At 39.2% G+C, this 17,980-nt stretch overlaps 1 protein-coding gene across 1 annotated transcript in view; it reads left to right on the forward strand.

The window, feature by feature from the left end:
* The window catches only part of LOC150084689 (inactive ribosomal protein S6 kinase delta-1-like), a 290,509-nt gene that overhangs the window by 140,611 nt on the left and 131,918 nt on the right, over positions 1–17,980 (forward strand). The gene's annotated exons all lie outside the window — the stretch shown is intronic.

The following is a 17,980-nucleotide window of genomic DNA, read 5'->3' on the forward strand; positions in this document are numbered from 1 at the left end:
AGCAGCAGTGCGTGCACACGCTTCTTGATTTGACCGGGGTTCGAGCCCATAACCACCAAATACGGAGGATGCGGAAAGGTCAGTAAAATGACCACCGAATATCCCCGGAGCAATATGGCCTTAGTTGCTAATGCTCCTAAAAACCAAATAACAACAAACTTCGACACTAAGCCTGATATACCTTCATCAATATCATTGATAAATATACAAAACAACAGTGGATCCAACACCAAACCCTGTGGGACTCCACTAATAACACTAGTCCACGAAGAGCAGCACCCATCGATTACCACCCTCCGTCTTCTTCCACTCAACCATCCTTTTATCCATTGTAGCAACTTACCCTTAATACCATTCTGATCAAATTTGTATACTAGTCTTCCATGTGCAACAGTGTCAGAAGCTTTCCTGAAATCCAAGTATATGATATCAAAATTATTTTTTGCATCCAGTTCCCTTGTAACCGCATCATAATATCCAATCAAATTTGTCACACAAGACTTCCCCTTAACAAACCCATGCTGTGTCTGAATTATTGCTGCAGTCTTGTCTAGATGATCCTGCAATGCATCTTTAACCAGCGACTCCATTATTTTACCCGGAGCAGAAGTTAAACTAACTGGTCTGTAATTACTCATGTCGCTCTTCGATGATGTTACGTACTTAACATCAATGCAGTAACATGCAACATCTTTTCAAACTAGACACATACCCAGAGCCCATGCTTTGGGAGGGGCCAATAAATGGCAATAGATACAGCCAAAATTCTAATGCATGCCATTGTAGGAGCTACAATGTGGTCTCTAAGAAGACACCATATGAACTTGCGCATTATGACCCGGGTAGTCCATGCACCACTAAACCTCAATACAAACAAACAAACAAACAAACAAACAGTCTCTAAGAAGTGTTGCCAATTACATTGTCGAATTTTAGTAACTATAATGTCAAGCAATATGATAAAAGTATTATGTTTAGGTCTTATTTCTCACTTCCTTGCGACCCCTCAAACTTCTTTCGTGACTCCCAATGGGGTTGGGAACCTCTGTTTTACATAGATGGTATATTTTCATTTTTGTCATTTTATGTAGTGAATTTTTATGTTTTATTTATGTCTTACTTTTTATTTTGTTTTGTAGGGTATTAGTTGTTTCAAATCATTGGAAATAATTGAATAAACATCTTATAACTGAGTTAATATAACTGCGTCTCTAAATTACTAATATATTCTCCTAATTAGTCATCTTTCTGTGTTTGATATTCCCCAAGTTAATTTTTGTTTGGTGAAATGTATTCATTTCACCAAACAAAAATCAAATTGTATCAAATTAGTATTGAACAGACAGCTGCCTCATCTTAGAGCAGAATAGCATAATATCAGTAATTTAAAAAGCAGTTTCAAGCAAAAATTGTTGACAAGACTTTGTGAATACACCATTGGAGCCATGCCTTCACAGAATGGCACTAAAACTTATCCATTTATAATTATTATTATTATTAATCAAAAAACATTAAATATCATTTCATAATAAACATTTTTACAGGGGCCCCAAAAATACTTTTGCTAAGGACATGCATATCCTCAATTAGGCCCTGCTAACTGTGATGAGGTAGTTTGAGAACCCCAATGACCTATGAACTACCCTAGTATGGGAATCCTGGCCAGAGAGATCAAAGGATAGGGTGAGACTGAGTAATCTACTGTGAAGTGAAAGGCTAGCAACCCACCTTTTAGATAGAAAATAAAAATACTCAAAGAAAATTAAAGGAGGGAAGGAATACTTAACATGTTCAATGAATAGCAGTTTCTAATTAAAAATTAGTACGTTGGCATTCGAGGTGAGCGGACGCGCTTAGACAGGGCTCCTCAGTTAAGTGGTTTACTTTTGGATAGTGCTTTTAAATATTTGATTTATTTAAATATTGTTGGATTATTTTGTTATAGGTTTTCCTGTAACTGTTTGATTTTAATAATATTATAGATATAATTTTTTAAAGTTACTTTCATTGATATTTATTTAATTTTATAATGGTTGTTACGAGATCTGCCTTAAACACGTCACAGGGTATCGTGAGTCACATGGAAATAGCAGATGGCGATTTACGGGTGAGTAATGATTTAATCCGTTGTGGAACCTGTGGAATGTTTTCCAAGGTCGACCTGGTGACTAATCCTACCTCACCTGGGGATTCTTTTCTTTGTGATCGATGTAAGGAGTGCACCGATCTTAAATTACAATTTGGTGCACTGATGGAACAATTTGAGTCCCTGAAAAAACGAGTGCTTGCCCTCGAAAATAATGCTTCTGGGAGCTCGTCAGGGACTCAAAACTCCAGCAATCTACCAAGTGATGCACACCCGATTCAAGCCTCAAAACAGAAAAACCAAGTGCAAACTACCCTGGTTAGAAAGGACATTGTTTTATTAGGAGACTCCATTGTCAGGGAAACGGGGAATATTTTTTGTAATAAAGATAGGTGGAGCAGAACCAGGGTATGTCTGCCGGGAGCAACTATTGATGATGTCACCAACAGACTGTCAGATTTTAAAGGGGGTAAAGAAAATATTATTATTCATGTGGGGACAAACGATATTAAACGTACACGATCTGACGATTTGTTGGAAAAATACAGGACCATGCTGAGGAAATGTCGCGAGCTAGGCCATAATGTCTATGTGTCTGCAATTCTGCCCAGACATGATAGGAGGGATTATATGTTAAGAGCCTTGTGGATTAACTCAAGACTTGAAGGAATCTGCAAGGCTTTAGGGGGTAAATTTCTATCAGCATGGCCCACACTTGTAGGTAGAAGGAATTTGTTTTGTAGAGACGGGATACACTTAAACAAAGGTGGTGCAAAAGTTTTTGCCAGTATTATTGAGGATACCTTAAAGGCTCAGGGAAACTGCTAGTTAGGGGGGGATGTGGGTAATACTGACACGCGTTTATCTGATAATATTGGTCAATGTAACTCTTGCACATACCTTAAGAGTTCTTATCTGTTACCCCAACTGGACGTATTATCTAGATGTTCTGGGGGCAAAGACGTTTCACGTGAGCAGGTAGCTAATATCAGGGAAGAGAGCCTAAAAAACTTCAAGGGTTATGTTAGGGTTGTTAAATATACAAGAACAGTAAATCTTAATTGTTTATACAGTAACGTTAGAAGTGTCGTCAATAAAATGAGCGAATTCGAACTGCTGGTTAAAACAAGTAACGCGGACATAATAGGGCTTACGGAGACGTGGTGCCACCCGGAAATTGGGGATGATGAGTTTCAGTACGGCTTGTATAATGTATTTAGGAAGGATAGAGTAGATAGAAGGGGTGGTGGGGTAATGCTTCTTATCAGAAGCAGCCTGAGTGCGACGATAGCTTTCCCAGATTCAGACATTTCACATGCTAGTATAGAGTCTGTATGGTGTGAGATAGTTGGAAACAAAGGTACAATGCGAGTAGGCGTAATCTACAGACCAGGTGATTGTGAAGACTATGACAAAAGCCTCTACATGCAAATGGAATGGGCAAGTAAGCGTCAATGCCTTATTATGGGTGATTTCAATTTGCCTCTAATTGATTGGAGTAAATGGGAAGGAAACTCGACATGGGGAACAAAATTTTTAAAACAACTAGATGACTGTTATTTGTATCAGCATGTCAGGGAAAGTACTAGAGAAAAGAATATCCTAGACCTCATCATCACACATGAATCAGATGACATAACAGGGCTGACAGTAGAGGAACCAGTAGCAGGAAGTGATCACGGAGTTCTACGGTGGATGATGACGAGAGAAGTAGCAGAAGTAAAAGGCAAAGGAATGGGTTTTAATTTCAGAAAAGGAAATTACGATGCCTTAAGGTACTACGTGGCCTCTATTAACTGGGTAGATATCGCGCAGAGAATGAATACAATTGAACTGTGGTACGCTTTTAAAACATTAATCACAGATGCCTTGAATGCGTATATACCATTAAAAAAATACTCCACGAGAAGGGTTCCAAGTTGGATGAATAGTGAAGTTGCCACATTACTTGAGCAGAAAAAGGTGGCATGGAAACGTTACAGAGCAATAAAAAGTACTGAAGCCTATAACAGCTACAAGGAGATGTGTAATAGAGCCACAGAAAAGGTTCGACAGGCAAAGGCAGTTTATGAGAAATCACTAGCAAACAGAGCAAAGAGGGGGGATAAAGAATTCTTCACATATATAAATGCCAAGAAGAGCAAGACAAACCAGATCGGACCTTTACGTAAGGGAAAGGAGATAGTAATAAATACACCAGCTGCCGTTGCAGATGAACTCAACAGTTATTTTGCATCGATATTTACAAATGAAAAGCCTTTTGTGGCAATGGGAAATTGTGGGAGCGAAGTTAAAAAATATGTAATTAATGATATTGAAATTTCGCAAGATTATTTAATGAAAAAACTTTCAAGCCTACAGACTAGTAAGGCTCCTGGAGTTGATGGAATATACCCTATAATCTTGAGAGAGGCGGCAAGCGAGTGCATTGAACCACTGAGGCTGGTTATGCGAGCATCACTAGACTCTGGGGAGATTCCCTTGGATTGGAAAAGTGCAAATGTATCTCCCATACATAAGGGTGGCTCTAAAAGTGAAGTGGGAAATTATCGACCTGTCAGTCTGACTTCAGTAGTAGGGAAAATCATGGAGGCATTGATCAAGGGTGGAATTCAGGATCATTTGGATCGAATTGAAATTCTCAAGGATACTCAGCATGGTTTTGTAAAGGGAAAATCATGTTTAACAAATCTGGTTCGCTATTTCGAAAGGGTCACTCACGAGCTGGATTTAGGGAATAATTTCGACATTGTTTATTTAGATTTCAGCAAAGCTTTTGACTCAGTCCCACATGAGCGGTTGCTTTATAAGCTGGAACAGGTTGGAATCACTGGAAAAATCCTTAGATGGATAGAAGGATGGCTTCAGGGCAGGAGGCAGAGGGTTGTGATAAATGGCTATTCCTCAGATTGGGTTGATGTAAGAAGTGGGGTTCCCCAAGGATCAGTATTAGGACCACTGTTGTTTTTAATTTTCATAAACGACATTGATGAAGGGATAGAGGGCGTGATGTCTAAATTTGCAGATGATGTTAAAATTGGTAGAGTAGTTAATGATCACTGTCAAGCTGAGCTTCTTCAGAGAGACCTAGATAGACTTCAAGAATGGTCAGAAAAATGGCAGCTGTGCTTTAATCCAACAAAGTGTAAGGTATTACACCTGGGAAACAGTAATCCCAAAATAACTTATTCACTTGGTGGAGTTCAACTAAACCCAGTACTGGAGGAAAGGGACTTGGGTGTTACGATACGGTCAGACATGAAATTCTCTGAGCATTGTAAACAGGTTGCAAGGAAGGCCCATGGTGTCCTATCGATGATCTATCGAACTTTTGCAAGTAGAGATAGGGACGTGATAATCCCATTATATAAGGCCTATGTTAGACCACACTTGGAATACTGTGTTCAAGTATGGAGACCGCACCTAAAGAAAGACATCGAGCTTCTTGAAAGGGTGCAAAGAAGGGTAACTCGCCTGGTGAGATCGGCAAAAGGGCGTCCGTATGAAGAAAGACTTCGAATATGTGGGTTGCAGAGTTTGGAAACTAGACACCTTAGGGGAGATTTGATTGAGGTGTTTAAGGCTCTGAGAGTCATCAGTAAAATGAATGAGGACAAAATTTTCAAGATTATAAATGATGCTAGAACTAGGGGACATAAATTCAAGTTACGCGGGGAAATGTTTAGATTGGACTGCAGGAAGTTTTATTTTAGCTAGCGAGTTATAAATTACTGGAATAAGTTGCCTTCATGGGTGGTAGAGGCCGACAGTTTGGGGAAATTCAAAGGTCATCTGGATAGTACTTTTGGGTAAGGGAAGCACATAGGATGATAGGATTAATTTCCTTTTTATTTAATTTTTAATTTCATTTTATTATTTTTATTTATTTATTAATTATTATTATTTATTTATTTATTTAATTTTTGTTTTTATCATTGTTTTGTTCGGATTTTTTTTTTTTTTGGCTGGTGCAGCATAAGCCATAGGCTTTCTTGCACCATACGGCCGTTACTAATACTAATACTAATTACAAGTAAATATTTTACTTCACTAAAATAGGAAATCCAATCAGTTGTATAATTTTATTACTGGACAGTTATGGTTTAAGCTTCCTTTCATTAACATCATAGTTGATTTTTTTCAGTCAGTTGCTATAATTTTATTTTATACCAGCTGATAGCATTTATACCACATTAGTTACCTAATGTGGTATAATGGCAGAAGGTTATCAAATTGTAGCAGGGTGCTTAATGATTTTGAAATAACTGAGAGCAAAGTGGAGGAGAAATTGTTGAAGTTAAACATAAGAAAGGCACCTGGGGTGGATGGGATCTATCCACTTATATTAAAGGAGGTGGCAAAGCAACTAAGCAAACCCTTAGCCATAATTATGAGAGCATCCTTGGACTCAGGGGAGGTTCCCACGGACTGGAGATGTGCAAATGTATCTCCAATTCACAAAGGGGGATCGAAGGGTGACACAAGTAATTACAGACCAGTTAGTTTAACTTTTGTTCCCGGTAAAATAATGGAGTCACTGATTAAAGATGCATTGCAGGATCATCTAGACAAGACTGCAGCAATGATTCAGACATAGCATGGGTTTGTTAAGGGAAAGTCTTGTCTGACAAATTTTATAGGATATTATGATGTGGTTACAAAGGAACTGGATGCAAAAAATAATTTTGATATCATATATTTGGATTTCAGGAAAGCTTTTGACACTATTGCGCATGGACGACTATTGTAGAAATTGGAGCAGAATGGTATTAAGGGTAAGTTGCTACAATGGATAAAAGGATGGTTGAGTGGAAGAAGACAGAGGGTGGTAATTAATGGGTGCTGCTCTTCGTGGCCTAATGTTATTAGTGGAGTCCCACAGGGTTCGGTCTTGGGTCCTCTGTTGTTTTGTATATTTATCAGTGATATTGATGAAGGTATATCAGGCTTAGGGTCGAAGTTTGCAGATGATACAAAGGTTGGCAGGGTTGTTAATGACAATAATGGCAGTGTGCTACTGCAACAGGATCTAGATAATTTGGGCAGATGGACTAAGAAGTGGCAACTGAAGTTTAACCCTGACAAATGCAAAGTACTGCATATGGGTAGAAGTAACCCCAGAGAAACGTACCAACTGTGTGGTACTACACTTAAGGTGGTAGAAAATGAAAAAGACCTGGGAATAATTGTGCAGTCACATATGAAGTTTTCTGAGCAATGCAGACAGGCTGCCAGGGCAGGTCATGGGGTTTTGTCAATGATATATAGGAATTTTGCTAGCAAGGAGAAGGAGGTGATTGTCCCTCTGTATAAGGCAATGGTCAGGCCACGCCTTGAGTACTGCGTACAGGTCTGTTGCCTCATTTTAGGAAGGATGTAGATTTGCTTGAGCATGTATGGAGAAGGGCAACAAGATTGGTGAGGGGAATGAAGGGATCCTCTTACCAAGAGAGCCTTACATTCTGCAAATTGCAGTGGCTGGAGACTAGGCACCTGCATGGTGATCTGATTGAGGTGTATAAGGCCTTGAATGGATTGAGTACGCTGTATTCTGATGGGATCCTTCCACTTGTTCAGATTATGAACCTAAGGGGAGGGACATAAATTCAAATTAAGAAAAGACAGATGTAGAATAGATGTGCGGAAATATGCCTTTAGCCAGCAGGTGGTTAATTGCTGGAACAAACTTCCATCTGTCATTGTGGAAGTTGATTGGTTAAATAAATTTAAGGAGGAACTAGACAGGCATTTGGAGGGAATGGTGTGATTTTTTTTTTTGGCTTTCTTGCATCACATGCCACTTTCTTTACTTACCACTTCCTGGAATTTCTCTTTATCAACATAGCCAAATTTGCATTATATCCCAACTGAACTGTCATCTAATTGCTGATTTAAAAATTCATCCAGGAAGCAGTGTGTTTAGAAAAATAGTCAAGGCAAATGCTGTAAATTTCAAAATGAGTAGCCTGGTATGTTTCAAAAAGTTAATCTAGCTCTTTGCAATGCACTAGGCCACCATATATAATCAAATACATCCTAGAAATCACAACAGATTTCTAGAATGTAGTGGTAGTACTGAAAATGTTTACAGTTTCAGTACGGCCCCTGTTCTCAAATCCATATTGTATATCAGAAATCACTCTAGTTGATATGTAATAATACGGAAACCAATCTACACCTTGTTCAAATCAAATTAATATGAACAAAATGGGAATTTTGAGATAGTCTTTTATCAATTTATTAACAGTTATTTTACTTTGTTTCTTTACAGGATCGTTTGTCATTATTACAGGTTTGTTTTTTCGAAAAATTAAATGAGTTAGCATTACTAGAGGCCTATGATGCAAGAAAGCAAACTTATACAGCATCAGCCAAAAAAAAAAAAAAAAAAACCTTCCCATTTCACCCATCCATTTTCTCTAAATGTTTGTCTGGTTCTGCCTTGAATTTATTTAAGCTGTCAACTTTTACAACAACAGATGGAAGTTTGTTCCACCAATCAACCACCCGCTGGCTAAAGGCAAATTCCCGCACATTTATTCTACAACTGCTTTTCCTCAGTTTGAATTTATATCCACTCAGATGATTAATCTGGGCAAGAGGAAGAATCTCATCAGCATTGAGCATGCTCAAACCATTCGAGGCCTTATACACTTCAATCAGATCACCTCGCAGATGCCTAGTCCTCAGACACTGTAATTTGCAAAACTTAAGACTTTCTTCATAAGAGCAACCCTTTGTTCCGTTCACTAATCTTGTTGCCATTCTCTGTACTCATTCCAGCAGCTCTACATCCTTCATAAAATGAGGCCTCCAGACCTGTATACAGTACTCAAGGTGTGACCTGACTCAAGGTATATCATTGGCAGGACCATGAGCTACTCTTGCAGACTGTCTGCATTGCTCAGAAAACTTCATATCTGACTGCACAATTACCCCCAAGTCCTCTACCTCCCTCACTGTAGTACCACACAGTTGATATGTTACTCTGGGGTTTCTGCTACCCATATGTCAATGTTAAACTTCATTTGCCACTTCTCAACTCATCTGCTCAACTTTTCTAGATCCTGTTGCTGCAGCATACTGTCATTATTGTCATTAACAACCCTGACAACCTTTGTATTGTCTGAAAACTTGGACATTAAGCTTGATATACCATCATCAATATCATTAATACATACAGAAAACAACAGTGGACCCAACACTGAACCCTCGGAGACTCCACTAATAACATTAGTCCACAAAGAGCAGTGACCATTAATTACCACTCTCTGTCTTCCTCCACTCAACCATCCCTTTATCCTTAGCAGCAGTTTGCCTCGATTGCCACACTGCTCCAATTTGTGCAGCAGTATTCCATGTGCAGCAGAATCAAAAGCATTCCTAAGATCCAAGTATATGATATCAAAATTATGCTTTGCATCCAGTTCCTTTGTGACCACATCATAGTATCCAGTCAAATTGGTCAGACAAGACTTCCCCTTAACAAACCCATGCTCTGTCTGAACTATAATGGAAGTCTTGTCTAGATGATCCTGAAGTGCTTCTTTCATCAGTGCCTCTGTTAATTTCCTCAGAACAGAAGTTAAACCAGAAGTTCCCAAACTTTCTCGGTTCACGGCACCCTTAGTGTCCCAGTAATTTTTTCACAGCACCCCTAGGTCAAAAGAAATACCTAACACAGTGGTTTTCAACCTTTTAATATATACCTATATAATAATTTTATTCTTTATATAGAGGTACTAAATAAAGATCAATTATAGAACACCACAAAATTAAAAAGATATGGTACAATGGATTCCGTACACCTTTTTATAATGAAATAAATATATAAATTTCAAGAAAAAATAAAATAATAATAATAACTTTAAGTAACTTGAACCGAAATTACACGGCACCCCAAGAATGTTGTTGCGGCACTCTAGTGTGCCGTGGCACCCCGGCTGAAAATCACTGAGTTAAACTAACAGGTCTGTAATTACTTGTGTCACCCTTTGATCTTCCTTTATGAATTTGGGAGTTGTGCAAAGAACTGTTTTTAAATAGAAATCCTGAGAAGTGCTTTAGTTTTAGTGTTTGTATATCTTTCGTTGCACAAATGGATATAAGTTCATGTAAACCTTACATGAACATACTTCCCTTACTCAGAGAGAATAGCAAAACAGTGTAAGTTAGTTTAGGTGATATTAACAAAATTAATCATGCTGAAACATGAGACAGGTTCATTTTTGCCCCAAAGAAGAGGCCAAATGTGGACAGAAGAGACAACACCAGAAACTGATGCCTGTGTAATCAGAAGAAGCAAAATAGCCTTTATATGACTAGTTCTGACTTAGAAAGGATTTGGGTGGAACTAGTATGGAAATACAGTGGAAATCATTTAACATGAAACCATGGGGACAGAAATATTTTTTTGTGTTAAAAGAAGTAAACAAAAAAAAAAACTCACCAATGTTTTTGATGTCGTAATAATCAAAAGAGTTAAGATAAAAAGTTTAAACAAGTTAACGTTTTATGCACTATATAACACTACACAAGGGGCATTTCACAAACACAATTTATTAATGCTTAACATGTTCATTGACTTCATCAGATAAAAAAACACATACAATATGTAAAAAATTTTTTAAAAAAATTTTAATTATTTTTTGTAAAAAAATCTGTTATTTTTTTTGCACCGTGTTATTTATCATCTTATTATCTACAAATTGTTCAATATCGTCCATCATTTGGTTCATTTCACCACTCATATGTACATCTAAATATCTGCACATACTTTTTATCAATTTTCCCATTTCTGATGTAATAGAACAGGAACTAACAAATTGATGTCATTGTCTACATTATCATCACTATCTTCACCCATGGGATCTACTTTCGTAGACTGTACGACGTCCAAAATATCACTATCTGTTAAAATTGGCGCTGTACACAAATTAGTATCATTAACTGCTACAAATTTTTCCAAAGGTACTGAACTTTTTAAAAGAGATGAAACATGCACGCCCAATCATTTCACTGAATGTCGGTTCAGCTTCTTGATTGTCTTGAGACTCTTGAGTAGGTATTAAATCCATCATTTTCGAAAATCCCATATGACGAAAACAATTTTGGATAGTCTTTAGTGTTACAAGATTCCAAGCAGTGCACAACATATGCAATGCATCCAATAAGTTGACTGAGAAATCTTCTTTTGCTTCAGTTGTGGCCAAATATTTCTTAGATATTGTTTTCGGTAATAAAATTTTAAATTCTGTTTTATGTATTATGCCAAAAATATAAGCCTTGTAGCTTTTAATCTCACTTCAGAGTGACCTGGACAATTATCAACAATCATGGCAACTTTTCGCTTTTTGTGTAAAAAACGCTTATCTAAATTCAAAAGCCAATCAGTAAATTTTGTCACAGTCATCCACGCCTGTGGATGACTGTGACAGTGCGGATTCGTGCTCTTCCCAATAATGAATAAGGGCAGCTTTCAGATCCATCCGAATTGCAAGCCACCATTACTGTTATCCTCTCTTTGGACTTTTTGCCACCAGAACACTACTGTCCTTTAAATGATAAAGTTTTATCAGGTAAACAGCGATAGAACAACCCTGTTTCGTCGGCGTTAAAGACATCTCTCACGCACTGTAAAGTGTAAAGTAAAGTGTGTCTAGGGTCTAACGGCACCAGGGGTTACCCCCATCTCCGTGTAGTCTACATTGTCACGTGTTACAGAACACTGTAAAGGCCAGAGATTTAAAAGTGTATGGATATTGTTGGATGTAGTGTCGTGTACCGTTGTTCATCTGGCTATTTAGCCGCTGGACCCCTACTGAGGCCCAACGTTGCCCACACTTAGCCCCGTGGAGGCAAGCCAGGTACACCAGTATTTTTAAATAAGTACTCTGGCAGGTCCTGCCACCTAATTTCCTGGGATTTCAGTGGCTAGGACCAAAAAAAAAAAAAAAAAAAAAAAAAGGTGGGGGGGTGCGCTAGAGGTTGGGTCAGGCCAAGGAGTTTTAAGTTATACAGTGTGGAATTTAGAATTTTGGGTGTAGGGCTAGGATAATTTTGACATGGGATGAACGCTAGTTGGAAAGCTAGAGGGGGAGGGGAGACTAAAGGCTGGGGGGTGAGAGACAGAAGTATAGGGTCGATAGAGTAGATGACCCCAAAATCAGTGAGGCAGGCCCATGCCACACCAGAAGGAAAGAGGGGGTGGCGGGGAGGAGACAAGGGGACCTTCACCTCCTCCCGGCCAGGACAGGGGAGAAACAGGGCCGTGCAAGGGAGCACGGGTTCAGGATCGCCACGTGGCATTGGCAGCAATGCTGCGTGGTCATAGTTGGCAGAGTCCAGTCCGAGAAGGTAAGATTCGAGTAGTGCAGTCCTGGGACAGACAGGTCCCGTCCAGGTGGTGAAGTCATTTCAGTAGTGAGCTGCATGAAGATATATTTGGTAGAGTCAATCAAAGAGGATCAAATCCGAGTAGTGTCAATCCTGGGACAAAGAAGTCCCGTCCAGATAGTGGAGTCATTTCAGTGGTGAGTCAACTTGGTGGGAGGCGAAGCCGGAGCGGCAGTCATGGTAGATGAAGGTGATGTTGAGACTGCATTGTAAAGGCACAATTATTGCGCAGGTTGAAAGGCTTCACGGGGATTGCAGTATGCTGAAGCAAGTAGTGGTCTTTACACATGGCTGATTAGGCCGTTTCATTGTCTGGTTGGGTCTGATTCTGTGGTTGTGGTAGGGTTTTCCGCCTCGTGAAGAGGCTCTGAGCAAAGTTCGAAAAGGCTGTGTAGGTATGGTGGTCTTCCAGGAGATGTTGCTCCTGATCTCTAGGGATGAAATGAATTTGTGTGATGAGAGAAGATCTGAGGTCATCATATAGTAGGCAGTCATGCATCAAGTGATCCCAGGTTTCCTGGGCACCACAGGTGCAAAGGGGGCTGTCGGAAAGTCCAAGAAGATTCAGTTTACTGCGAAAGGCACCATGCCCTGTTAGGAGGTACGTGGTTAGAAGGCCTGGGGAGAACCAGGATGGTGATTTGGGATATACTTTGCATATGTCTGGTATAAATTTGCGGGTGATGGCCCCTTTGGTGGATTCAGACCATCTGGCTTGCCAGGTCTGTTGTAAGTAGGTTAGGAGTCTGCTTTTTTCGCTGGAATAGGTGTTAGCATGATCCGTGGTAAAATCAATAAAGGTGGTAGACTTTCCTCTGCTGAGCTGATACAGCATCCCCACATGGGCCACCTCAAGGTCTAGGGGCAGTACACCGGCGAGGACCTGTAGGGCGTGCGTGCTGGAGGTGCAACATGCTCTGGTTATTGTAAGGAGAATAGGCCGTTCAATGATGTTCAGCTTTCTTCGTCCTACCACAGTGGAGGCTTTGTTGAACCATATGCCAGAACCGTAGGTGATAGCTGGTATGAATACGGCTTTATACAGTAAAGCTAGAGTGCGTTTTTTGAGCCCCCAATCTCGGCGGGTCACCCTGGCAATCAGTGCAATGTAATTTCTAATTTTCTTCTGTAGATAGTTGAGATGTGGGAGAAATGTTAGTTTGCTGTCGATGATAATTCCAAGGAGTTTCAGCTGAGTAACAAGCTTGATGGTTGTGCCATGTATCTTGATTTGAGGCGGCCTCCGCAGATCAAGATAGCCCTTCAGGAAAATGGATTGGGTTTTTGTGGATGAGATGGTCAGATGGTTTTTCCGGACCCACGATTGCAGGGTGGTAAGGGCTCTGTTGGCAGATATTTCAAGTTGATCCCTGGAGTCCCCTGCCAGGATCAGGGAGAGATCATCAGCATATGCCAAGGTCTGGACATCGCCTAAGTCAGTACTGAGAAGCTCGTCGAGTACAGAGTTCCAGAAAAGGGGGCCCAGGACAGAGCCCTGAGGGCAACCTCCGTGGACACGACGATTCACACTGGAGAAGGGAGCCTGAACCACAATGCTCCTGTCACTGAGATAGCTGGCAATGCAGTTGTAGAGATTTCCTGGGAGCTCAGCGCGTCTCAGCCGTCCGAGGACGCTAGGCCACCATAAGGTGTCGAATGCCCCAGCAAAGTCGATCGAGATGACAAGGAAGTACTTCTGGGTGCAGTTCCTGGCAGCATTTGTAATGGTCTCCAGCGCATCGACCGTAGACATGCCCGGTTTGAATCCAAATTGATTTCGTGCTGGTAGCTGTGCAGTACTGTAGTGGTTTTCCAGTCTCCGTCTAAGGAGCTGCTCAAAAACCTTACTCAGCACAGAAAGGAGAGCAATAGGCCTGTACGAGTCAGGGCGATCATGCGGTTTAGTTGGATTTTTGAGTATGAGCCGAATGGATGCAGTTTTCCAATCAGTTGGGAACCATCCCTTTAGCAGGCAATGGTTGAAGAGGTCTCTCACGCACTGTGGGAGATGTCTTTAACATCTCCCACAGTGCTTTAACATCTCTTTAACATCTTCTTCAAGCACTGTGGGCAGTGTAGATTTCAGCCAATCCAATGTCATACTCGGTAAAACTTGATTTGCTTCACCGCAAACATTTTTAAAAACAATGCTGTTTATTTTCTTGAAACGTTCCAACCAGCCTGGATTTGCAGTGAATTCAGTCCCCATTTGAATTGCAAACACACATCCCCTTTTTCCATTAATAGAGGTCCCGATATTTGAGCATTTAGAGACCTAGCTTGTTTGAACCAAACGAGCAATGCAGCCTCCAAATCTTTGTAAGCTGTTCTCATCCGTTTCCTATCCGGCTCAAACATACTGCGCTCAAAGATTGCAGTAAGTTGTTGTCTATTCTTTATGATTGCCGACAACATAGAGTTAACAAATCTGAACTTTTTACAAACATCTGTTTTTGAAGAATCTTCTGCATCTACTGATTTAAGCAATTCCATTTTAACTTTAAGCAAAATAGCGTTTTGTTTACGCTCTGATTTTTCATTGTACAGTTGAGTGTGATAAATTTACGGATTTTTTACTAAACACGAAATTCACTACTTTGTACAGTACGTGTCACTCACTTCAAGACTGTAAATGAAATGTTTTGCCCACTAACAGATAATCCCATTTGTTTAAAAATGAAAAGGGTGGTATGCGGCAGCCTTGTACTATCTACATATTGTTTATTATCAGATGTCGGCCTAGTCCATAGAAAGTCGAGTCATAAAGTCATAAAGAGTAAAAATTTAGTGACGGGGCAGCGGCTGGTATATTTTTTTGTTCTTCTGAGATGTGAAATCTTTTCATGTTAAGCGTTTTTTGTTTCATGTTAAACAAAAAATAAATGTATGAAATCACATAGCATTTTGTCGGGATCAGAATTATTTTTTCATGTTAACCGATTTTTCATGTTAAACGTTTTCCAATGTACATGATTCAACAGACTGTCATAGACTTTTAGAGGTTGGCTGGAGAGCTCATGAGCCAATCAAAAAGCAACTGTTGACTCAAACTATGAAGAAAAAAGACTGGGCCAACTGGCATAAAGGTGGACTGAAGAAGATCAGAGAAAAGTTCTCTTTACTGTGATGAAATCCAATTTTGAGGTGCAGGGAATGAGGTCTAAACATATAAGGAAATCAGAGGGAGAAAGTTTATCGGCTAAGCATATACAACCTGATCATCCTATTAAAAAAAATGTTTGGGGGTTGTTTTTCATATTAAGATCCATTATGCATATAGATGGATGGTGAATAGTAAGAAATGCATACCAATTTTAGCAATAAAATTGAAGTGCTGTCAAAATTGAATAAGTTGGATTCTATTCAATGTTATTTGAAGACTGGGAATGCTATTTTTCAGCAGGATTTGGCTCCTTACCATTCATCCAAAAAAAAAAGTCATGCAATTTTTTAGAGGAAACAATATAAAGTGCTTGGGATGGCTTGGAAACTTCTCTATGACCTCAATCCCATTAAAAATCTATTGGCTATCTGTAATGAAAGCCAAAAAGGAAAAAAAAGGCCTGTATAATGAAAGAGAACATTATTTGTGCTGTAATAAAGATGTGGTTCCACAATCCAAAAATAAATGAAACTTGCAAGAAAACTAATTGCTTCCATGCCAAAATGAGTAAAGATGGGTATAAAGGCCAAAGGAAGCCATAATGAATATTAAAAAAGTGTATTTCTTTGGTTTTTGTACTTGAATTATGAAATAAATGTTATTTTTTTTTTAAAAATCTCTCTGTTCACTTTGCACAAGATTGTAACAACAGCCTTTCATATAATATGCCCAGTGCCAGAAGTAAAGTAATGGGTCTGTAAGAAGAAGGAGTCAAATGTGGGTTTATCTTTATTTTTAATTATCATTTTTAATAGCAATTTCCATACTTCCAAGGACCCCCACCTTTCAAGCACACATTATACAGATTCAAAAAGTACATTTAGATCTGTATAAGACAAAAATGTTTTGGGTTGTTTTTCATATTAAAGTACTTATAATATTTAAACCGCCTCTGGTGTTTATTTATCAACCTCCAGAAACTTTATTTGATTTCGTTCTTTGTAGCTGCTTCAAATTCAAGAATTGAAAATTCTTCCTCAACAACCAAAGATTAATATTTTTGCCTTATATTTTTCTGCAAGTGTCTCTCATTTCTCTCATAATCCTGTGGAAGTAATTTTCCAAGAATATGAACAACTCTCTCATTCCAACCAGTGGTTTCTCTGTTTAAAAAAAAAAAGAAAAAAAGTTCTTGTTTATACTCCGGCACAACCACCAGATCAGTGGAGTTTACAATAAATCATCAATACAAACATTAATAATAATTAGCGGTCATGTGTAATTTTCCAAGAATATGAACAACTCTCTCATTCCAACCAGTGGTTTCTCTGTTTAAAAAAAAAAAGAAAAAAGTTCTTGTTTATACTCCGGCACAACCACCAGATCAGTGGAGTTTACAATAAATCATCAATACAAACATTAATAATAATTAGCGGTCATGGGCTTGAACCCGGTCCACTCAAAGAGCATGTGCTACTGCACTCTTTCTCTTGATCACTTGGCTAAATCAGTCACTTGTAAGTGTGTAAAATATTCTGCAGGCATTCACAAATTCTGACAACAATGAATAGTTTGTCATTAATCATTGACATGCAATTCCTTTAACACTGAATAGTATGCAATTCCTTTAACAAACTTGAAGTAACATTATGTACAGCTGATTGAGGATCCAACCCAATGATCTGACACCACAGTTGTGTCAGATATTTGGGTTGTCAAAAGCTGGAGGGTCAACATAGCAAATTGTCATTCTGTGGGTCGTGATGTCTGAGCAGATGGATGCAGTCAACAACTGTGGATATTGCAAGGTATTCAGAAACATCATTGGGGTTCTGGTGGAATCAGAATGGAAAGAAAGATTGAGGAATCTGCTCACTAATAGATGCAAATCTGCCACAGCCTGCCCAGTTTCATAGATTTTAATATAGCAGATTATGTTTCCCCAACAGACAGCCATCCTGTACTGTTCCGAATACAGAGATGGCTGTCTGTAAATGAGAAATGGGACTGCACACATCTGCCTCTTATGCCATTCCATTGTAGTCATCATCTGCAGTGGTGCAAAGTGGGAGTTTTTGGAGGTGTAATTGTATCATGGTGTCCTTAGTGGTGAAACACATTTTTGTTTGAGATCTAGTGGCAGCTATATATGTATATCTGGAGACATACTAAAAACAGAAGTAATCCATCTGTATCAGGAAGCAGAATACTAGGCCAACCGCTGGAATCATGGTATTGGTTGATTGATATCATTTACAGTAGTTATTATTGTAAATGATGACACATTGGCAGCAATGTTGCATTCTGTTGAAACCATTCTAAGACCAGTGCTCTGCCCTTTCTATGCTCCATCCCAAATGCTTTTTTCCTGTAGGACAGTGCCCATATGCATAGGG

The sequence above is a fragment of the Mastigoproctus giganteus genome, chromosome 6 (genome assembly GCF_048544385.1).
Source record: "Mastigoproctus giganteus isolate SK-2022 chromosome 6, ASM4854438v1, whole genome shotgun sequence".
Classification (NCBI taxonomy): Eukaryota; Metazoa; Arthropoda; class Arachnida; order Uropygi; family Thelyphonidae; genus Mastigoproctus; species Mastigoproctus giganteus.